The sequence below is a fragment of the Macaca nemestrina genome, chromosome 15 (assembly GCF_043159975.1).
Source record: "Macaca nemestrina isolate mMacNem1 chromosome 15, mMacNem.hap1, whole genome shotgun sequence".
In the NCBI taxonomy this organism is placed as follows: Eukaryota; Metazoa; Chordata; class Mammalia; order Primates; family Cercopithecidae; genus Macaca; species Macaca nemestrina.
In genome coordinates, this window is record NC_092139.1 from 68,157,080 (window position 1) to 68,180,448 (window position 23,369).

At 42.9% G+C, this 23,369-nt stretch overlaps 2 pseudogenes; both read right to left on the reverse strand.

The window, feature by feature from the left end:
• Positions 1-411: 411 nt before the first annotated feature.
• On the reverse strand, positions 412-1,849 carry LOC139358619 (mediator of RNA polymerase II transcription subunit 28 pseudogene; annotated as a pseudogene).
• Positions 1,850-5,617: 3,768 nt separating this feature from the next.
• Positions 5,618-23,369, reverse strand: part of LOC139358625 (zinc finger protein 337-like) — a 259,532-nt pseudogene continuing 241,780 nt past the window's right edge.

Sequence of the window (23,369 nt, forward strand, 5' to 3'; positions counted from 1 at the left end):
TTCAACAGAGTATCTGAGGTGGCCTGTGGAACGAACGAGAGAGCAAAATATCTTCCCAAAGGCAGAGGCGCCGCATGCTCTTGGTGGAGGTTAAGTAGCCAAGGATCGCACCCGCAAGCCCACCTCCACCCTGAGACCCCAGTCCCTTGGAATCAACTCCACAGCAAAAATCTTCTTAATGGAAAATCTCTCTCTTCCCAAAATGTAAAATAAAAACAATATAAGCAAACAAAACTGAAAACAAAAAAAGATAATCAGAGCAAGCTTTAGCCTCTCATACTTCACCTATGCCCCAACTGTCATGTTACTGAGAACAGGGTCTGCCCCATTACTTAAATGGATTCCTTATTGCAGAACATGACAAAATTTAGCATATCACTGATCCTACTATGTCCCTCCCTATTAAAAAAAAAAAAAAAGTAAACCAACACCACACAAAATATAACCTTACCCTGAATAAAAGTCAGCCTCAACCTAAGGATCCTACCGTAATGTGACTACCCTAACCCAGGAAACCTTAATCCTATTCTGACCTATTCACACAAAAAATCCCCATTCTAAGAGCTTTGGACGCATTACAAACATGGTTGCATTAGATTCCTCTTCTGAAGTATTCTGAAGTCTTGAAACAGCAAATTTACATATTTTTCTATACTACCACTGAAGGGTAATTATCATAAAAGGCCTACAACCAAAATCCTAATCCCCTGATTCTCAGGCTATTGCAATTTTTTTTCCCTCAGATCAAATAATAGGAAATACACACAAAAAAATGAAAAGTCATACAAACATAAAAACACAGAATCTATAAGTGTCACCACACTGACAGTCTTAACTGTGCTAAAGAGAAAAAGAATTTGGTTTACTCAAGCTCTGGGCATTGTGTAAAGTACTTAAGACATTAACAGCTTATAAAAATAGTGAAAAAAATTTAGGTGGGAGCATAAAACTAACTCCTTCATTCAAAATCCCAAGTTCACGAGAAGGGATTTGTGGCTAACTGTCTGCACAGGGCGGCCTCAGACACCAGCCCAATCTTGGGCTGATGGCCTTGACCTTTGTGCTCAGGTCAGCTTCTGGGGTGCAGGGATGTTGGCAGATGCCTGCTTGAGGTACACGGAGGAGCCCTGAGGGCTGCTGGCTGGTGTTCTGTGCTGCACATTTGATGCCCTTCAGCCCCTGTTGCCAATGCCTCAGCTTTGTCAAGTGCTTCTGGACAGTGTGTGTTTCTGTTGTAATTCATTCCTTAGTTCTGAGATACCCTCTTTGGTAACTTGCTCTGGTGTCTGGACAAATAATTGCAATCGTTTTCTGTAGGAAAACATTCTGCCTGTGTTGCAATATCCAGAAACTCCTAGATATACTGATCAACACCAGTTTAAATGTTTTCCTGATCAATGCCATTGACATAGTCCTCACTCACCAGAGAAGCTAAGCAAGCCTTGAAAGATGACTCCAACTCATTCACCCGGTACTGTTAGAAGGTCTCAGAGTATCTGGTGCTGCCTGAAGAAGTGAAGCCTGGCCCCGGAGCTCCAGTGTGGGTGGTGGGATCCCTGGTAGCTGCTAAGAGAACATATCACCTAGTGGAGCCACCATGTCTTGAATAGCCTGTATTTCTTTATGATTCAATCTTGTTATATAAAATGCATCTAGGAATTTATTCGTTTCCTCTAGGTTTTCCACTTTGTTAGTGTGTAGTTGCTTATAAGAGTCTCTAATGATCCTTTGCATTTTTGTGGAATCAGTTGTAATGTTTTCTTTTTCATTTCTAATTTTATTTATTTGAGCTTCCTCTTTGTATTGTTGGTTAGTCTGGCTACTGGTTTATTGATTTTCTTTATCTTAAAAAAAAATAAAACAAACAAACAAAAAAAAACACACAACTTTCCCTGTGATTGTTTCCTTGTAGATTTTGTCTCTATTTTGTTTTATTCTGCTCTGATCTTTATTCTGTCTTCCTTTTACTAATTTGGGGTTTGGTTTTTCTTTCCTTGAGTTGTCTCATTAGGTTATTTGAAGTCTTTCTGCTTTTTGACTCTAGTTATTAATTGTTACAAATTTCCCTCATGGCAATGCTTTTGTTGTATCCCATAGGTTTTGAGATGTGTGTTTCCAACATTTTTTACTTGAAGAAATGTTTTTATTTCCTTCTTAATTTCTTCATTGACCATCATTCAGGAATATGTTAATTTCCATGTATTTGTAGTTTCTAAAGTTCCTCTTGTTATTGATACGTAGTTTTATTCCATTGTTGTCTGAGAAGATACTAGATGTGATTTAAATTTTTTTTTTTTTTTTTGAGATGGAGTCTCGCTCTATCGCCCACACTGGAGTGCAGTGGCGGATCTTGGCTCACTGCAAGCTCCACCTCGTGGGTTCATGCCATTCTCCTGCCTCAGTCTCCTGAGTAGCTGGGACTACAGGTGCCCGCCACCACGCCCAGCTAATTTTTTGTATTTTTACTAGAGACGGGGTTTCACCATATTAGCCAGGACGGTCTTGAACTCCTGACCTTGTGATCTGCCCGCCTCAGCGTCCCAAAGTTCTGGGATTACAGGCCTCAATTTTTAAAAATTTGTTGAGGCCAGGCTTGGTGGCGCATGCCTGTAATCCTGGTGTTTTGGGAATCTGAAGCTCAAGTGGGAGGATTCTTTGAGGCCCAGAGTTTGAGACAAGACTGGGCAACATAGTGAGACACTGTCTCTACAAAACGTTGAAAATTAACTAGGCATTGTGGTGTGCACCTGTAGTCCTTATTACTTGGGAGGCTGAAGAGGGGATCATTTGAGCTCAAGAGTTCAAGGCTGCAGTGAGCTATGATAACAGCACTGCACTCCTGCCTGGATGACAGAGCGAGACCCTGTCTTTAAAAAAAAAAAAAAAGTTGAGACTTGTTTTGTGGCCTAATGTATTAGGTTTACCCCGGAGAATGTTCCATGTGATGATGAGAAGAATGTGTGTTCTATAGCTGTTGGATAAAAGATTCTGAAATATCTGTTAGGTCCATTTGGTCTAAAGTGCAGTTTAAATCCAATGTTTGTTGATTTTTCTGTTTAGATGATCCAGTGCTGACAGTGGAGTGAAGTTCTCAATAGTTATTGTCTTGGAATCTTTATTTTTTATAGTATTTGCTTTATGTATCTGAGTGCTTTGTTGTTGGATACATATATATTTAGAGTTGTTATCTACTCTTATACTCCGATAGCATTTTTGCTATGAAGTGAATCTCCTGGGTTGGATGTTATATTACTTGGTATTTCATGTCTTTGGATCAGGCATGAGTAATAGTGCTGGCTGAGCCTTACAGGACTAGAAAGGCAAATCCATGTTTGGAATAAATCCAGGTATTTATCCCTGTGAGGCTGAATCACTGTTTTTTAGAGGCTGGCAGGTGGCTGATGTAGTCAGTTTGTCCCCAGGTAAATAGTTTATTTTCTTGAGGAATACTGTCATATTAGGGACTCAACTTTCTGCTGATACATGCTGGGTAGTTCTTGGCAATTTTTTTTTTTTTTTTTTTTTTTTTTTTTTTTTTTAGATGGAGTCTCGCTCTGTCACCCAGGCTGGAGTGCAGTGGTGCGATCTTGGCTCACTGCAAGCTCCACCTCCCAGGTTCACACCATTCTGCCTCAGCTTCCCGAGTAGCTGGGACTACAGGCACCCGCCACCACACCCGGCTAATTTTTTGTATTTTTAGTAGAGACTAGGTTTCACCATGTTAGCCAGGATGGTCTTGATCTCCTGACCTCGTGATCCACTTGCCTCGGCCTCCCAAAGTGCTGGGGTTACAAGTGTAATCCCAAATATAATTATGTATTTATATAATTATATTATACATATGTGTGTGTGTGTGTGTGTATATGTATTTGTCGAGCTTTCCTGTTCATCATTATATTGTGCATTGCCCATTTAATCAGCACAATCAGTGAAATGACAGTTTCTACTTTGTTGCTCCTATTAGGATGTGTTTTTTTTTTAGAATGTTAGAAATGTTGCAGAAACTAATTCAACCTTTTTTTTTTGTTTTTGTTTTTGTTTAGACAAGGTCTCACTCTGTTGCCCAGACTTGAGTGCAGTGGTGTGGTCACAGCTCACTGCAGCCTCAACTCCCCAGCCTCAGGTGATCCTCCCATCTAAGCCTCCCAAGTAGCTTGGACTACAGGCATGTGCCACCACACCTGGCTAGTTTTTTGTAGAGATGGGATTTTGCCACTTTAGCCAGGCTGGTCTTGAACTCCTGCACTCAAGCGATCCACTCAACTTGGCATCAGAAAGTGTTGGGATTATAGGCATGAACCACTGTGTCTAATCTCTAATTCAACTGTTTTACTTCATTTCTCCATATGCACATTCTACCAGTGCACTAACTTCATGTTGAGTAAGAAACAGGGAAAAAGTAGCTATGAGTTGCCTTATGTTTCCAATCCCATCTGTGTGATCATTTTCCTGCTCAAAAGGAACTTGAGCAGGAAATGCGTTGACCAGGTTCCTTGGCTGTTTATGCTAAGATGTTGTCTTCTGAATTCAAATCAAATTCTGGGTCCAAATGGACAGTGGTATCTCTTGGGGCTGTCAGTGTCCCTGATTACTCAGATGTAAATGTGTTTAATACGGAAGAGAAGCACAGAATTCTGGTGAACCCACAATGTATAGTGAAACTCAAAATGAGTATGAGGAAAGTTATGGAAGTTGAAGGGCAAGCATCACAAATACCGTTTACAAAATGATAGGCATATTGCATGTATCTTCCCTGTGCTGGACAGGGGTTGTGTACAGCTATGTAGGGCACATGTGCATTAAGCTGGCCTTAATTGTGAAGGTTCTGTGGTAATGAATGGTGGAAATGCTATTCATAAGGAAGGATGGGCCATTTCTACACACTCAGATGGTCTGTGGCTGGGAGCATGGCAGAGGCAATCTTGGGCATCCATGGAGATGTTCCTGTATCATTTTTCAGGATCCCAGATTTTCCTCACAAAGGGTCTGACCTCTACAAAATAGACATGCATTGGCTAAGCATTCCAACATCTGTAGAGCTCTGCCACTGTAACTACAAGGCCTTCAGCCTACATATTTGGGCAATGATTCTGCCTTCTATCCAAGAAAATAAAGGCCTCGTAAGCACTCATCAAGGAGTCCTGGTTTACTTAACCACTGTTTGCTAATGGCTGAATGACGTCTTCAATTTCTCAAGGTCCTTCTGCAGGTGGTAATGCAGATCAGCGATAATCAGTCTACTCCGCTCTTTGTAGGCACTTTCTCTACATTTTCTAAGGCCTGCATCATCACACATGCCACAGCATTCTCTATCATTGAAGCATTTTCTCAGGAAATCACCTGTGAAATATTTTGCAGCTAACCACCTACCTGTGCCCCACTAGCCAACCTGCTTTACTCCTGCCAGGCAGGTGAGTGGTCCCCAGATCCCTATTTTACCACCTGTTTTGTCAGACTGTTCTTGGTATCACTGTGTTGGAGGGAGTTCTCTGCAAAGACCAAGATGGGACTGCATGTACAGAGATTTTATTTCAAGATATGATTGTGAGAGAATGATGAGGGGAGCAGTTACTTAGTCTATTTGAGCTGTTATAACAAAATACCACTGGCTAGGAAATGTATAAAGAGGACTTTATTTTCCCAGAGTTCTGGAGGCGAAGTTCATCATCAAAATATCAGTAGGTTCAATTGTCTGTTGAGGGCTCATGTCTGTTTCTAAGATGATGCCTTCATGCTGCATCTTTTGGAAGGGAGGAGCATTGTGTCCTCACAGAGCAGAAAATAGAAGGGCCACAGGACAAACTCCCTCTATCAAGCCTTTTCATAAGGGCACCTGATCCCATTCACAAAAACTCTATCTTCATGACTTGACTTAATCACTTCCCAAAGGTCCCACTTCCTAATACTGTCACACTGTTTCAACAGTAAACAGTTTATGTAGCGTTTCAACATAAATTAAGGAGGGGACAAAACATTCAAACCAAGGAAGGCTGGGAGGGCAGCCAGAGGGAAGGAAAGTGCAAGAAGAGGTTTGGTGGAGGTGTCCTAGATTGCCTGCAGTCCAAGGAGGTTGGGGAGATTGTCAGTAACAGACTTCCCTTGGTATCCCTGCTCTGCAGTCACTGGCTAAGAGCAGTCCTTAGAAAAAACAGCCTGGCACAAATACAAGAACATGTGCTCAGTAGGAAAGAGACCATATTTCCCCAATAGCCTAAATAATGCCCTCCCCTCAACTGGCATCTCTGTTCCTTAAACATTGACCTCTTTTCTCCGAATCTCTTGGGGACACATGGGTTGAATTCAGGTTCTCTGTGGCCCTCTGGATTCTGTCTGCCTTTGTTATATCTTCACAAACAAGTTATGCAGCCTCAACTGAAGCTTGTAACAAAGCAAAGTTACTCTCCTGTGTGTGTCCTCTGATGGCTGGTGAGATATGGCTTCAAGATGAAGCCTCACCCACACTCCCTGTACAAAAACCCTTCTCACGTGTCTCTTTAAGTGCTTACTGTAGTATGACTTATTGCTAAACTTTCGTCCACACTCTTGGCATTCATAAGGCCTCTCTCCTGTGTGTATTCTTTCACGCACAGTGAGGTCTGACTTACTGGTATAGCCTCGCTTACACTCCTGGCACACAAAAGGCTTCTTGGAGTGTATCCGCCAGTGGTGTCTGGTGAGACTTCTCTTCCAGCTGAAGCCTTGTCCACACACATTACACACGAAGGGCTTCTCCCCTGAGTGTGTCCTCTGGTGTGTGAGATTTCCCTTCCAGTTGAAGCCTCGACCACACTCCTTGCATACAAAAGGCTGCTTGCCAGAATGTGCAAGCTGGTGTTTCACAAGGTTTGACTTCCAGATAAATCCTTGCCCACATTCACTACAGATGAAAGGCTTCTCCCCCGAGTGTGTCTTCTGGTGGAAGAGGAGAGTTGACTTTAGGATGAAGCCTCGCCCACAATCCTAGCAATTAAATGGCCTTTCCCCTGAGTGTGTCCACTGATGTCTAAGATTTGCCTTCAAACTAAAACTTTTCTCACACTGCTTGCACATGAAGGGTTTCTCTCCTGAGTGTGTCCTCTGATGTATGGTGAGATTTGGCTTCAAGGTAAAGCCTCGCCCACAATCCCTGCAGAAAAAACGTTTCTCTCCCAAGTGTGCCCTCAGGTGCTTGTTATACGAGGACTTATCCCGAAACCTTCGCCCACACTCCCGACATCCATAAGGCTTCTCCTCTGAGTGTGTCCTCTGGTGTAATGTGAAGGTTGACTTTTGGATATGTGGGGAAAAGGAAGAGAGATCAGCCTGTTACTGTGTCTATATAGAAAGAAGTAGACATAAGAGACTCCATTTTGTTCTGTATTTGTGATGCTGTTAATCTGTGACCCTACCCCCAACCTTGTCCTTTGCAAGAGACATATGTTGCGGTGACTCAAGGTTTAATGGATTTTGGGCTGTGCAGGATGTGTCTTTGTTAAACAAATGCCTGAAGGTAGCTTGCTGGTTAAAAGTTATCACCATTCTCTTAATTTCAACTACCCAGAGACACGTACACGGCCAAAGGTCGCAGGGACCTCTGCCTAGGAAAGCTAGGTATTGTCTAAGGTTTCTCCCCATGTGATAGACTGAAACTATGCTGCCAAAAGGTTTATGGAGATGTTTACATATGCATCTCAAGGCACAGCATTGTCCTTTGAACTTATTCATGTCACAGAGGTTTTTGTTCATATGTCTTACTGCCGATTTCCTCTTTTTTCTTTGATTCTATTGTCCTGCCACTCCCCTGTCTTTAAGATGGTAAAGATAATTATCAATAAATACTAAGGGAACTCAGAGACTGGGGCCGGCGTGGGTCCTCTGTAAGCTGAGCGCCGGTCCCCTGGGCCCCCGCTTTTCTTTCTCTATACTTTGTCTCTGTGTCTTATTTCTTTTCTCAAGTCTCTCGTTCCACCTTACGAGAAACACCCACAGGTGTGGAGGGGCAGGCCACCCCTTCAGGATAAAGCCTCGTCCACAGTCCTTGCACACAAAAGGCTTCTCCTCTGAGTGTGTGATCTGATGTTTCACGAGGGTTGACTTCTGAATAAACCCTTGCCCACATTCTCTACAAACGAAAGGTTTCTCCCCTGAGTGTGTTCTCTGGTGGTAGATGAGAGTTTGACTTTTGGCTAAAGCTTCGCTCACAATCCTTGCACACAAAAGGCTTCTCCCCTGAGTGTGTTCTCTGGTGTCTGAGGAGACTTCCTTTCACGCTAAAACTTTGCTCACACTGCCTGCACGCGAAGGGCTTCTCCCCTGTGTCCTCTGGTGTGTGATGAGGTGTGACTTATTGCTAAAGCCTCGGCCACACTCCTGGCATCTGTAAGGCTTCTCTCCTGAGTGTATTCTCTTGTGCACAACGAAGTATGACTTATTAGTATAGCCTCGCCCACACTCCTTGCACACAAAAGGCTTCTCCCCTGAATGTGCCTTCAAGTGCTTGTTGTACGAGGACTTATCATTAAACCTTCGCCCACACTCCTGGCATTCATAAGGCTTCTCTCCTGTGTGTGTTCTCTCATGCACAGTGAGGTATGACTTACTGGTGTAGCCTCGTCCACACACCTTGCACAGAAAAGGCTTCTCTCCTGAGTGTGTCCTCTGGTGTCTGAGATTTGCTTTGAGGCTGAAGCCTCGCCCACACTCACTGCATACATAGGACTTCTCTCCTGTGTGTGTCTTCTGGTGCAAGAGCAATGCTGACTCATTTCTAAAGCCCTGGTGACACTCCCTGCATGTAAAAAGTTTCTGCCTGGAATGTGCTTTTTTGTGTATGATTACTATCGTCTTCTGGCTGAAGTCTTGCCCACGCTCTGCACACCTGAATGCTCCCCATCTTGAATTTTCTATTCCTTTCAATACTTTGTCTATTTCTGTAGGATTTTCCCTCTGGCCTTGACTAGACTCTATTTCCACTACACTGTTCCTCCTCCTTGAGCTTACTGCATGTCTTAGGGGTGGGCTGGAAAATGCCATGGGCTTAGAGCTTTTTTCTTTCTCTTGACCTTCAGCTGTGTCACTCTGGAAGCTTTGATCAGAAAACTGTAGTTGCTGTTGCCTCTGATGTGCAAGTCCAAGATTCTTGGGCCGCAGGACATGTTCTGCATATATTCCTGGAGAACAGACCAACAATGAGACTGAATCAGTAATGAAAAGTCTTCTATCAAAGAAAAACCTAGGACCCAATTGCTTTACTGCTTAATTCTAGTAAACTCATAGAGAACAACAAACATCAATTCTTCTCAAACTATTCCAAAAACCTGAAGCGGGGCGGGGAGGAATTCTTCCTAACTCATTCTACAAGACCAGCATTATCCTGATACCAAAAACAGACAAGAACACAACAAAAACAGAGAACTACAGGCCAATATCCCTGATGACGCTAAATGGAAAAATCCTCAACAAAATACTAGCAAACCCAATCCAGTAACACAGAAAAGATAATACACCATGACCAAATGAGATTTATCCCAGGTATGCAATCATGATTCAACATACACAAATCAATACTTGTGATACATCACATCAACAGAGTGAAGGACCAAAAGACATATGATCATCTCAACAGATACAGAAAAGGATTTGATATAATTCAAAATCCCATTATGATAAAAACTTTTGTTTTTTTGAGACAGGGTCTCACTCTGTTGCCCAGGCTGGAGTGCAGTGGCATGATCATGGTTCACTGCAGCCTCGACCTCCCAGGCTTACACGATCCTCTCACCTTAACTTCCCGAATAGCTGAACTCCAGGTGCCTGCCTGTAGTCAAGCCACAGGTGCCACTGCCTGGCTAATTTTTGTATTTTTTGTAGAGATGGGATTTCGCCATGTTGTCCAGGAAAAGTACTCCAAAACTTGTCGGATATATGATTATATGAGCTTTCCTACATCATCTGTATAATTTCTAATTTTTCTGATCACTCAGATAATGAGAGTTAAGTTTGCTGATTCTGTAAAGTTACAGGGTAACTTACAATGGTGTTATTTTGGCACTACCCACATACACCCCATCTTCTCATACCTGCACTGAACCAGCTTTGTCATTCTGCCAGTAACCTCACTTATGAGTTAAATAAAATCCTAACATGTACTCCCATTACATTAAACATTCACACTTTCAGAAGTCAGTGGTAGACAAGAAGCCTTTTATTTTAATTAACTGACAGACAAATCAGCAAGCAATTAATATGGGGGCGAGAGAAGGGAGTTGATAATGGACTGAACGTTAGCATCCCCCCCAAACTCATATGTTGATGCCTTAACCTCCAATGTGATGGTATTTGGAGGTGGAGTTGTTGGGAGATAAACAGGTTTAGTTGAGATCATGGGGTGACCATGAGAGGACACAGCAAGAAGGTCGCAGCCTGCGAGCCAGGATGGGGACCCTCACAATGAAGCAAAGGTGCCAGCACCTTCATCTTGGAATTCCCAGATTCTAGAACTGTAAGAAATAAATGTCTGTTGTTTAAGCCTCCCAGTCTATGATATTTTGTCATTTCTATGATATTTGAGATGACTAAGAAAGGAGTCTCTTCCCACCTATGCAAACTGAGGGAGTGGCACCGATCATAAATCCAAAAGCAGAGACTTCATACCCATGAAAACACAGACCGGCTCCAAATTTCTCAGTGGATGCCCCCACATTTTTTATGGGGTGGTGGGAAGCAAGGAATGAGAAAGAACTCCACAGTCTGTATGAACCTGCTTTTTTGGGAAACAACAGGACAAAGTCAACAACAATAACCATAAAAAAAAAATCAACCTGCTAATTTTCTGACAGAGAGTATACTGTGTAATTCCACTTACAAGAAGTTCTAAGATAGGTGAAATTAAGGCATATTGAACAAAATCCAAATAGTGATTTTCTCTGGTGGATGTGGGGGCAGGAAATGACTGGAAAAAGGCATAAGAGTACTTCTGGGGTGAAAGTAATTGTTATGTGTTGTCATAGGGGTCCAGATTACATAAAGATATGCACATGTCAAAGCTCACTGAATGTTACACTTAAGATTTATGCATCTTACATAAGTCCTAAGAAGAACCACAAAGAAACATTATAATATTACTTATTGATATGCATGCTGAAGTGTTTATCAGTAAGGGATAATGATGTCTCCAATATTAAAGAGCATCAAAAGGAAGATGGACTTATGGAGAGAGCAATGTACAGCTGGAGAAGTAAGTGATAAAGAATATGGAGCACAGAGCTAAATGCTGACTGTAGGTGGTAGACTGACAGGTGTTCATTCTATAAGCCTTTCAACTTTTTAGTATCCACCAAAATATAATTGTTTAACATTTGCTTCACAAAAAAATGCTGGAAGAAAGAAAGTATTATAGGATGTAAACTCAAAATATACATGCCATGAAATAAGGAAAGTTAAATGAGCATTACAGTCACCAAAAATATCTTAAGAACTAATATTAATATTAAATGAAATAGATAATAATATAGTAACTATTATTATGTTTTACAAATGAAATATGATGACCAGGATTTCCTTCAAAATAATCCAGGAATGGGAGATGAGGGTGAAAGTACAGAGGACACAAGATTCCCTGTAAGCCAATAAAATTATAATAATTCTAACCTTGCATGTATTTAATAGTAGGCTAAAATATATAAAGTAGGTCCTACAAAACTTAGTAGATATAGAACAATCCACTATGAATATAGAAGATGTAAAAACCATCTTTTCAAGTATTGGATAGTTCAAACTGCCCTCCCTAAAAAAAATCTGTAAAGACACAGAAGAGTTAAGCAACAACAACAAAAATTTTTATATATAATTGGCCAAGCATGGTGGCTCATGTCTGTAATCCCAGCACTTTGGGAGGCCGAGGCGGGTGGATCACCTGAGGTCAGGAGTTCAAAACCACCCTGGCCAACATGATGAAACCCATCTCAAGTAAAAATACAAAAAAAAATTAACCAGGGGTGGTGGTGAGCACATGTAATCCCAGCTACTCAGAAAGCTAAGACAGGAGAATTGCTTGAACCTGGGAGGCGGAGGTTCCAGGGAGCCAAGATCGTGTCACTGCACTCCAGTCTGGGTTACAAGAGTGAAACTCCGTCTCAAAACAAAACAAAACAAAACTTTATATCTTTAAATCTTTGTATCTTTATAAACTTGATCTACGAAGGGTTTCTTAAACAAGACATAAAGAGACTTCTAAGTACTCGAGGAGAACTGCAGCTAAGTAAGGCTAAATCTGTCCACACATTCACTAAATAGGATATAAAGGTCAATAGAAACAGATGACCCTGAAACTGACACAAAACAAGACAGAGAAAACTAAATTTATCATTGTCATAAGCAGAAAACTTAACATCACTTTTTAGCAGTCTCCTGTGGTCTCACTGTGAGGAGTGAGGGAAGCCAGTAAACTAGAATGAAAAGAGAAGAGAGGAAAACAGGGCCTAACTGTGAACTAAAACTGCTCCAAGAGAGAACAAGTCCACCCTAGAGGCAAGAATCATCATCATCATCATCATCGAGGCAAGAATCATCATCATCATCATCATCGAGTCCTGATGATCATCATTATCATGATCATCATGAGTCCTGATCATCATCATCATCATCATGAGTCTGGATCATCATCATCATCATCATCATGAGTCCTGATCATCATCATCATCATGAGTCCTGATCATCATCATCATCATCATCATCATCATGAGTCCTGATTATCATGATCATTATGAGTCCTGATCATCATCATCATCATCATGAGTCCTCATCATCATCATCATCATGAGTCCTCATCATCATCATCATCATCATGAGTCCTGATCATCATAATCATCGAGTCCTGATCATCATCATCATCATGAGTCCTGATCATCATCATCATGAGTCCTGATCATCATCATCGAGTCCTGATCATCATCATCATCATCATGAGTCCTGATCATCATCATCATCATGAGTCCTGATCATCATCAGTCCTGATCATCATCATCATGAGTCCTGATCATCATCATCATCATGAGTCCTGAGCATCATCATCATCGAGTCCTGATCGTCATCATCATCATGAGTCCTGATCATCATCATCATCATCATCATGAGTCCTGATCATCATCAACATCATGAGTCCTGATCATCATCATCATGAGTCCTGATCATCATCATCATCACGAGTCCTGATCATCATCATCATCACGATTCCTGATCATCATCATCATCATCATCATGAGTCCTGATCATCATCATCATCATGAGTCCTCATCATCATCATCATCATCATGAGTCCTGATCATCATAATCATCGAGTCCTGATCATCATCATCATCATGAGTCCTGATCATCATCATCGAGTCCTGATCATCATCATCATCATCATGAGTCCTGATCATCATCATCATCATGAGTCCTGATCATCATCAGTCCTGATCATCATCATCATGAGTCCTGATCATCATCATCATCATGAGTCCTGAGCATCATCATCATCGAGTCCTGATCGTCATCATCATCATGAGTCCTGATCATCATCATCATCATCATCATGAGTCCTGATCATCATCAACATCATGAGTCCTGATCATCATCATCATGAGTCCTGATCATCATCATCATCACGAGTCCTGATCATCATCATCATCATCATCATCATCATCATCATGAGTCCTGATCATCATCATCAGTCCTGATCATCATCACCATCATCATGAGTCCTCATCATCATCATCATCATCATTATCATGAGTCCTGATCATCATCATCATCATCCTCATGATCAGGACTCATGGGTCCTGATCATCATCATCATCATTATGAGTCCTGATCATCATCATCATCAGTCCTGATGATCATCATCATTATGAGTCCTGATCATCATCGAGTCTTGATCATCATCATCATCATCATGAGTCCTGATCATCATCATCATCAAGAGTCCTGATCATCATCATCATCATGAGTCCTGATCATCATCATCATCATCATGAGTCCTGATCATCATCATCAAGAGTCCTGATCATCATCATCATCATGAGTCCTGATCATCATCATCATCATGAGTCCTCCTCCTCCTCCTCATCATCATCATCATGGGTCCTGATCATCATCATGAGTCCTGATCATCATCATCATCATGAGTCCTGATCATCATCATCATCATCATCATGAGTCCTGATCATCATCATCATCATGAGTCCTGATCATCATCATCATCATCATCGAGTCCTGATCATCATCATCATGAGTCCTGATAATCATCATCATGAGTCCTGATCATCATCATCATCATCTTGAGTCCTCATCATCATCATGAGTCCTGATCATCATCATCATGAGTCCTAATCATCATCATCATCATCATGAGTCCTGATTATCATGATCATTATGAGTCCTGATCATCATCAACATCATCATGAGTCCTGATCATAATCATCATCATCATGAGTCCTGATCATCCTCATCATCATCATCATGAGTCCTGATCAAAATCATCATCGAGTCCTGCTTATCATCATCATCATGAGTCCTGATCATCATCATCATCATCATCATGTGTTGATCATCATCATCATGAGTCCTGATCATCATCATCGAGTCCTCATCATCATCATCATCATGAGTCATGATCATCATCATCATCGAGTCCTGCTTATCATCATCATCATGAGTCCTGATCATCATCGAGTCCTGATCATCATCATCATCATCATCATGAGTCCTGATCATCATCATCATCATCATCATGAGTCCTGATCATCATCATCATCATCATCAGTACTGATAATCATCATCATCCTCATGATCAGGACTCATGAGTCCTGATAATCATCATCATCATCAGTCCTAATCATCATCATCGAGTCCTGATCATCATCATCATCAGTCCTGATCATCATCATCAACATCATGAGTCCTGATCATCATCATCATCATGAGTCCTGATCATCATCATCATCATGAGTCCTGATCATCATCATCATCATCATGAGTCCTGATCATCATCATCAAGAGTCCTGATCATCATCATCATCAGTGTTAATCATCATCATGAGTCCTGATCATCATCATCATCGAGTCCTGATCATCATCATCATGAGTCCTGATCATCATCATCATGATTCCTGATCATCATCATCATGTGTCCTGATCATCATCATCATCATCTTGAGTCCTCATCATCATCATGAGTCCTGATCATCATCATCATGAGTTCTGATCATCATCATCGAGTCCTGATCATCATCATCGAGTCCTGATCATCATCATCATCATGAGTCCTCATCATCATTGAGTCCTGATCATCATCATCATGAGTCCTGATCATCATCATCATCAGTCCTGATCATCATCATCATCATGAGTCCTGAGCATCATCATCATCGAGTCCTGATCGTCATCATCATCATGAGTCCTGATCATCATCATCATCATCATGAGTCCTGATCATCATCATCATCATGATTCCTGATCATCATCATAATGTGTCCTGATCATCATCCTCATCATCTTGAGTTCTCATCATCATCGAGTCCTGATCATCATCATCATCGAGTCCTGATCATCATCATCATCATCATCATGAGTCCTGATCATCATCATCATCATCATGAGTCCTGATCATCATCATCATCATCATGATTCCTGATCATCATGTGTCCTGATCATCATCCTCATCATCTTGAGTCCTCATCATCATCATCATGAGTCCTGATCATCATCATCATGAGTCCTGATCATCATCATCATCATCATGAGTCCTGATCATCATCATCATCATGAGTCCTGATCATCATCATCATCATGAGTCCTCATCATCATCATTGAGTCCTGATCATCATCATCATCGAGTCCTGATCATCATCATCATCATCATCATGAGTCCTGATCATCATCATCATCATCATCATCATGAGTCCTGATCATCATCATCATGAGTCCTGATCATCATCATCATCATGAGTCCTGAGCATCATCATCATCATCATCATGAGTCTGATCATCATCATCATCGAGTCCTGATCATCATCATCATCATGAGTCCTGATCATCATCATCATCATCATGAGTCCTGATGAACCACTGCAGTGACTAAGGGGACTTAAGAGGGTGCACAATTCTAGACCACAGCCCCACTCAGGCAGTACTTCTGGGGGAAATGGGGGAAGGAGGAAGGTGAAGTGACCTCTGGCAACAGTAGTACTGCTTAAAACATTAAAAGACAAGGAAAAAAGCTATGGGAATTGAAGAAGAATAATGGACAGAGGTTTTAAGAAGCTAAAATAGAACTTAAACAAATTTACAAAAAAAAAAAAAACCCCATCAAAAAATGGGCAATGGATATGAACAGACACTTCTCAAAAGAAGACATTTATGCAGCCAACAAACTTAGAAAATATGCTCATCATCACTGGTCATTAGAGAAATGCAAATCAAAACCATAATGAGATACCATCTCATGCCAGTTAGAATGGCAATCATTAAAAAGTCAGGAAACAACAGGTGATGGAGAGGATGTGGAGAAATAGGAACGCTTTTACACTGTCAGCGGGAGTGTAAATTAGTTCAACCATTGTGGAAGACAGTGTGGCGATTCCTCAAGGATCTAGAACTAGAAATATCATTTGACCCAGCAATCCCGTTACTGGGTATATACCCAAAGGATTATAAATCATTCTAGTATAAAGACACAGGCACATGTATGTTTACTGCAGCACTGTTCACAATAGCAAAGTCTTGGAACTAACCCAAATGCCTATCAATGATAGACCAGATAAAGAAAATGTGGCACATATATACCATGGAATACTATGTGGCTATAAAAAAGGATGAGTTCATGTCCTTTGCAGGAACATGGATGAAACTGGAAACCATCTTTCTCAGCAGAGTCACATAAGAAGTGAAAAATCAAACACTGTATGTTCCCACTCATAAGTAGGAGTTGAACCATGAGAACACATGGACACAGGGATGGGAACATTATACACTGGGGAATGTTGGGGGTTGGGGGGCAGGGGGAGGGATAGCATTAGGAGAAATATCTAATGTAAATGATGAGTTGATGGGTGTAGCAAACCAATATGGCACATGTATACCTATGTAAGAAACCTGCATGTTATGTACATGTACCCCAGAACTTAAATTTAAAAAAAAAAGAAAATCAGTATATAGAAGAATGAGAACCAAATTATGTCAAAAAATTTATATTTACTTATACGGAAAAATAAATAAAAAACAAAACAAAACAAAAAGAAGCTAACATAGGAATACCCTGACAGTATCAGGAAGGGGCGACAGACTTAGGCTTGCAGTCGGGCAGTCACGAGGAAAGTCACAAATGAGGAGACTGAGTGGGAGAAAGAAGCCTAGCAAGTAGGGGGAAAGGAGGCTTCCTGGGAGAAGGAGTCCAGGGGCCCCAAGAGAACCCCTCACTCAGCAAGGACTGAAAGGCAGGCAGGGCCAGGTGGTCTGAAGAGCAGCCAAGGAGGCCAGAACAGCTTCCAGGTCCCCTGGCCTCAGAGAAGCCTCCTCCCTCCTGAAAGGCTGAGTGCCTTGTGCTCTGTCTGCCCTGTCTATCCCCTCACCTGCACGGGGGCCTGGCCGGCATCTTCTCTCTTCTCCCCAGGGCGCTTCCCCTTGCCCTAGCCACCTGATGAGTTCCGGTTTAGGATGGAGAATTCCTGCTCACAGGGAAAAAAACCATAAGGTGACTCCTGGTTGTAGGCTCCAGGGGCCATTTGCTGGAGCCACCCAGGGCAGGAAGGGAGGGAGACTCAGAGGGGGAAGGCTCAGGAGGACCCTGTCTACCATGCTCAGAGTACAAACCCCCAGGGGGAGCCGCAGGGTGGGGAAAGAGGCCTGCAGGTGCCCAGTGGCAGTCAGTATGAAACTTTACCAAAGGTAGACCTTCCTCAGGGGAATAGAGAAAACAACATTCTTGTCTCTGAACCTAACCCTATGGCAACATCAGAGGCGCCACAGGTCAAATGTTAGGCTCGAGGGAAGCCACGCTTACCTAGTGAGACCAGGTGGCTGTAGTTCTCCAGTGTCACCTCCCTGTACAGGGCTCTCTGAGCAGGATTCAGCAGCCTCCAATCCTTCTGGGTGAAATCCACAGTGACATCCCCAAATGCCAAGAAAGCCTGTAACACAAAACCCAGGCATGCTCACCAGGGACAGTGTTGCACTCAGGCAGTTGGAGGATTCCAGGTTCTGCCACCTGTGCCTGGAGTTCCAAGACCTCCGTCTCTGCCTGGCCCCAGTATTTATGGTGCTAGGTAGTCTTAATGGGGCTTCCTAGAAGCACAGAGAGTTTCAACTGCGTGGAGCTTTAAACCGAGGCAGGGAGAAGAGGGAAACTCAAAAAATTAAGTAACAGTGTTTCCTACAAACATATGAACAGTAAATAACACATTACTAAAGTTTTACGGTACCCTGAGCCATGTTCTGAGTTAGATACTCCATGAATTTCTAAATGAGCAAGACACAGCTCTCATGGATCTTCTGATAAAATGACAACCGATCATTTGGGACCTGTGCTGGAAAATGTAAATCTCCACTGCAGGATCCCAGAATTCAGATCCAGGTTAGATCTGATTTCTACCAAAAATCCAGTGCTGTATAGGGCAGTCTGAGCACATCTGAATTAGTGGATGGAGCACTTCTGAAAGAGCCCTTCTCACAGTACATCTGTTCTGCAACTACGCACGTGACCAGTTTGGCATCTCTGTAGGTGCCTGATGAATTTAAATTCCATTTGTGGCCAGGCACGGTGGCTTGTGCCTGTAATCCCAGCACTCTGAGAGGCTGAGGCGGGCGGATGACTTGAGGCCAGGAGTTTGAGACCAGCCTGGCCAACACGGTGAAACCCTGTCTCTACTAAAAATACAAAAATTAGCCAGGTGTGGTGGTGCATGGCTGTAATCTCAGGTGCTTGGGAGGCTGAGGCAGGAGAATCGCTTGAACCTGGGAGGAGGTTACAGTGAGCTGAGATTGTGCCACAGCACTCCAGCCTAGGCGACAGAGCAAGACTCTGTCTCATAAATAAATAATCAATTCGTGAAGCTCATCAGACTACTAGACTCATGAGTCAGAAAGCCTCTCCTTTGACCCTTAACTGTCAATCCCTATTTCCCCCAGCACTGATCTATCATGTCACACCTACTGTAAAGATCCTCAAAATCCAGGCAGGCTGGGCATGCTGGCTCATGCCTATAATCCTAGCACTTTGGGAGGCTGATGCAGGATTGCTTGCATCCAGGAGTTTGAGACCAACCTGGGCAAAATAGCGAGACCCCAACTCCACATACACAAAAATAAAAAATTAGTTGAGCATGGTGGCAAGTGCCTGTAGTCCCAGCTAGTTGGGAGGCTGAGGTGTGAGCACTGTTTGAGCCTGGGAGGTCAAGGCTGCAGTGAGCTATTATTGTGCCACTGCACTTAGCCTGGGCAACAGTGAGACCCTGACCACCATCCCCCCAAAAAACCCAAAAGAAAAACCAAGAAAACCCCAGACAGCTTAAAGACCAAGTTGGGCTCCTCAGGCTGGCATCCAGGCCTCTGTCCTCAGGAGGGTCAGAGGTAGCCAGCAGTCTTTAGGAATAATCAGATGACAGGGGCCAATGAGGGAGGTAGGTGGGAGCTATCTCAGCAGTTTAGGCCACGCTGTGAGGAGTCTGCAGGAAGTGGCAGAGCTATGGGAGGTGGCAATCCTACACTGTCAAACCGTGAGGACCCTGGTGAGCTTGGGCATCTGTGGCCAACTGACAATGCAGGCTCGGCACAGGGCAGTGACTGCTCCTCAGAGACGTGGCCGATCCAGGGCTGTAGGTGCAATCTCCCAGTTTGGTAATGCTGAAAGCCCATCTAACCATCCAACATGCTGTCTGCCAAACCAGAGATATTCAGGTGCCCTGTGTGACTCTGCACCTCCACTAGAACACACAGAAAATCAGCTGTGGCCACCCCAAGCCAGCACCTGGCAGACTTCTGAGTTGGGAGCCTAAAGGACCACAGTCCACTCCTGCACCCACATCTAGGCCATGCTTCTCGCAGCTGTTCCAGGCAGTGGCCATGCATTTTAAGGACATCAAGGCAAGCCCCTTCCGATCCAGGCGCTCCTCTGATGGCCCACTATGGCTTGAAGACCTGCTGGCCTGGCTGAGCCTCCCAAGGCTGTACTTGGTCTCCGACACTTCCACGCAATTTTATCCCCCTCTCCTCACTGGAGTCTGATGAGGCTCCAGTCATCCCCTTTTCTCTCTTGCAGGCCTTTCCTCTAACATGAGCCCAGCCCATCTCATTGCATCTTGGGATCTGCTTCTCCTAGGACCTGGATTCATCCACCAGCCGTCTGTGAGAACGTTGACTGCTAAAACCCTTCGTCCCTGCAGTTGAGCAGTCTGCCCAGTGGCGGCCTGAGATTGAGCAACTTCTGCCTCTTCCCCATCTCCTGTACTTGCCACATCTCTCGCAACTGCCCAGGGAGCCCCTCCCACTGGAGGCCTTTGTGACCTCCCTCTCTGCCCTACCCTTCATTGACACCAACCCAACATCATCACTGGACACCTGAGTGTGGAGATTCCTGTCTTTGGCTGTAAATGCTCCCTGGGTGTTGTACACAGATCACTACTTGATAAGTGACACCCACAGGCCAGTCACTTGCTGGAGGACGCCAGGAAAGACAGATCACTCCCCAGGAGCGGTGCTGGCCTTGGTCCTGTGCTAACAATGTGACTGCTAGGGCCAGTGAAGGAAACGAGCCTATCCTGTGACAGCAAGAAGGACAGTTCTGGGAAGTCTCACCTGTCTCCTGGCTCCCTGGGGTCCCATGACTGTCTTCCTGCTCTCCATGGAGAAGGGAAGCTTGCAGATGGCTGATCTGTGGGAGGAGAGAAGTCAAAGGGTGGCTGGGTGCAGCTGCCCTCCCCACATGTGACACAGGCCTGATTCCAATACCAACTGGGGATCTGGGGAGAGCACATCTGCACAATCCCCCTGTGGGGGTCTGGCCAAAAGGTCTAGGGAGCCAGGCTCCCTGCAAATCCAGGACAAGCTCATCTGGGAGTGAAGACCCTGTGTCCCAGGAGCTGGGTGAGGTTTGTTGCTTACATCACTGAGGGGCTAAAAGGATGTGCAACACCTGCAGATGAGGTCTTGAGTTTAAGGTTAGGGCTCAGAGTTGCAGGTGTTCTTTGCATTGGACAGAACACACAAAAGCTGTCTGCCTCTTCTAGCCTCCGTCTACCTGGGTTTAAAGTCAGGATAATCACAGGGGCAGACAAACTTAAGAAGGCCACAGGCAGATGGCATTGGCAGTTATTAAGTACTGTACAACACCAAAGCCTGTAACAAATTAATAGCATGGGGAGTGTGAGCCTTCAAGAATAAAAGTCCTCAGACATGTGGTCAATCTAAGGCAGTGAGTGATCCAATGCAATTTGGATTCTGATTGCAACAAAGAATACGTGAGGAGTTTTAGCAGCCAGTGAAATCTGAACACTAATTGGATATTAGATTATCAAACATTGATTTTGTTGTTATAAAAATATTTTGGGTTTTAAAAGCATGAGCCCTTCCTTGTATACAAACTTTCAGAACATTCATGAGTGAAAATGATGTCTGGATGTGCTTAAACACCCCTTCTCACCCTCAAAAGTCAATTGAGCATTACTGGCCACACTTGATAATTTTTAGAACTGAATAATGTGTACTGGGTTCATTGTACTATTTTCTCTGAATTTTTGGAAAATAATTCCAGTAGAAATACAGGAAAAGAATTAATTGTAAATTAAAGTGGTGGGTACAATGATTTCATTAGAGTACTCACTATACTTTTAAGTGAATGTTTTGATAAAAAAAAAATTCAAAGTAAAAACAGACATACAAGGGTGAAAAGAAGGAAATGTGAAGGAACAAAGATGCTATCGTGGTGATTATGATGAACACAGCATACATCCACTGGCCAGCAACTTTGAGACAGAAGAAGTGAACAAATACTACGGTGTTATGAAAGGAAAATAAAACTAGGGACCCCAGTCCACTATGCCAAAAGGAAAGCATGTAAGAAGCTGCCTTTTCTTTTGTTCCAAAGGAGATAGCTACGGATAAAAGGTTAAGTATCTCCATAGTAGCTGCTCTATGCACACCTTATCTTACATAAAGTGCTGATTTACTGAGTGTGAGATGAATACATAACTGATTATTCTCCTACCTGCTCCTTTTCTCTTGCCACAGGTGGATTACCATACCCTCCCTCTTTCCCCTCCAGCCTACTTTTCCCTTTTAAACAATGAAGCTCTCAAACTCATCTTTGGGGAAAGCCACTGACCTCTCTCTGGGGCATGTGCTCAACCTTGGCAAAATAAACATCTATTAGCACATCAAAAAGCTTATCCACCATAATCAAGTGGGCTTCATCCCTAAGATGCAAGGCTGGTTCAACATATGCAAATCAATACATGTAATCCAACATATAAACAGAACCAAAGAAAAAAAACCACATGATTATCTCAATAGATGTAGAAAAGGCCTTTGACAAAATTCAACATCCCCTCATGCTAAAAACTCTCAATAAATTCGGTATTGATGGAATGTATCTCAAAATAATAAGAGCTATTTATGACAAACCCACAGCCAATATCATACTGAATGGGCAAAAACTGGAAGCATTCCCTTTGAAAACTGGCACAAGACAGGGATGCCCTCTCTCACCACTCCTATTCAACATAGTGTTGGAAGTTCTGGCTAGGGCAATCAGGCAAGAGAAAGAAATCAAGGGTATTCAGTTAGGAAAAGAAGAAGTCAAATTATCCCTGTTTGCAGATGACATGATTGTATATTTAGAAAACCCCATCGTCTCAGCCCAAAATCTCCTTAAGCTGATAAGCAACTTCAGCAAAGTCTCAGGATACAAAATCAATGTGCAAAAATCACAAGCATTCTTATATACCAGTAACAGACAAACAGAGAGTCAAATCATGAATGAACTTCCATTCACAATTGCTTCGAAGAGAATAAAATACCTAGGAATCCAACTTACAAGGGATGTAAAGGACCTCTTCAAGGAGAACTACAAACCACTGCTCAGTGAAATAAAAGAGGACACAAACAAATGGAAGAACATACCATGCTCATGGATAGGAAGAATCAATATTGTGAAAATGGCCATACTGCCCAAGGTAATTTATAGATTCAATGCCATCCCCATTAAGCTACCAATGACTTTCTTCACAGAATTGGAAAAAACTGCTTTAAAGTTCATATGGAACCAAAAAAGAGCCCACATTGCCAAGACAATCCTAAGTCAAAAGAACAAAGCTGGAGGCATCACGCTACCTGACTTCAAACTATACTACAAGTCTACA